Below are 1,927 nucleotides of genomic sequence, written 5' to 3' on the forward strand. Positions count from 1 at the left end.
CCCCTCCCCCTGCCAGCAGCCCCTCCCCCAGCCTGGGCAGCTCTCAGACAGCAGGTCCCGACACATGCCGCTGCCGCTGATCCTGGAAATGGGTTAACAGGTGCGAGGCCCAAAGCCATTGGCTTTATGAAGCTCTGTGTGTGGGACACCGTGTCCTGCTCCGTGACATCCAACTAGTGCTGGTGTGACGGCTCATCCCATCACTGAGGCCTGCAAGTCGTGTCTAATATACCAGTATATATAGGCACTGTATACTACTGCTTATATACAATATACTAGTGCTTATATATAATATACTGTGCTTATATACAGTGCTTATATATAATATACTGTGCTTATATACAGTGCTTATATACAATATACAGTGCTTATATACAGTATACAGTGCTTATATATAATATACAGTGCTTATATACAATATGCTGGTGCTTATATACAGTATACAGTGCTTATATACAATATGCTGGTGCTTATATACAGTATACTAGTGCTTATATACAATATGCTGGTGCTTATATACAATATACTAGTGCTTATATACAATATACAGTGCTTATATACAATATACTAGTGCTTATATACAATATACTACTAGTGCTTATATATAATATACTGTGCTTATATATAATATACTGGTGCTTATATACAGTATACAGTGCTTATATACAGTATACAGTGCTTATATACAATATACTAGTGCTTATATACAATATACTGGTGCTTATATACAGTATACAGTGCTTATATACAATGTACTGGTGCTTATATACAGTATACAGTGCTTATATACAATATACTAGTCCTCCTTATATACAGTATACTAGTGCTTATATACAATATACTAGTGCCTATATACAATATACTAGTTGTTATATACAATATACTACTAGTGCTTATATACAATATACTAGCCCTCCTTATATACAATATACTACTAGTGCTTATATACAATATACTAGTTCTTATATACAATATACTATTCAATTGCTTATATACAATATACTAGTCCTCCTTATATACAGTATACTAGTGCTTTTATACAATATACTACAAGTTCTTAAATACAATATACTAGTTCTTATATACAATATACTAATGCTTATTTACAATATACAAGTCCCACAATGTCACCCACATACCTGTGTTATACCACTGGTGTATACACAATGTCACCCACATACCTGTGTTATACCACTGGTGTATACACAATGTCACCCACATACCTGTGTTATACCACTGGTGTATACACAATGTCACCCACATACCTGTGTTATACAGCTGGAGTATACACAATGTCACCCACATACCTGTGTTATTCCACTGGTGTATACACAATGTCACCCACATACCTGTGTTATTCCACTGGAGTATACACAATGTCACCCACATACCTGTGTTATACCGCCGGAGTATACACAATGTCACCCACATACCTGTGTTATACAGCTGGAGTATACACAATGTCACCCACATACCTGTGTTATACCACTGGAGTATACACAATGTCACCCACATACCTGTGTTATACCGCCGGAGTATACACAATGTCACCCACATACCTGTGTTATACCACTGGTGTATACACAATGTCACCCACATACCTGTGTTATACCACTGGTGTATACACAATGTCACCCACATACCTGTTTTATACAGCTGGAGTCAGGGGCGGATTAACTTTACCATAGGCCCTGGGCTGTTCACCAAGCCTGGGCCCCCCAACCCACTGTAACTACGGCGGCACTAGCCTGGCGTTCATAGTACAGTATAGATAATGTCATGATGTCCTGATTTGTGCAAAATTGCCATAAAAAAAACTGATTTTTTTTTTTTGCAAATCATAGCGGAACTGTAGCCAGGAGACAGTACACCACTGAAAGTATAAGTCTTTTTGGGTGGTCATGGGCCCCCCAGGAGCTCAGGGCCC

This window comes from Dendropsophus ebraccatus, chromosome 2, assembly GCF_027789765.1.
Source record: "Dendropsophus ebraccatus isolate aDenEbr1 chromosome 2, aDenEbr1.pat, whole genome shotgun sequence".
Lineage (NCBI taxonomy): Eukaryota > Metazoa > Chordata > Amphibia > Anura > Hylidae > Dendropsophus > Dendropsophus ebraccatus.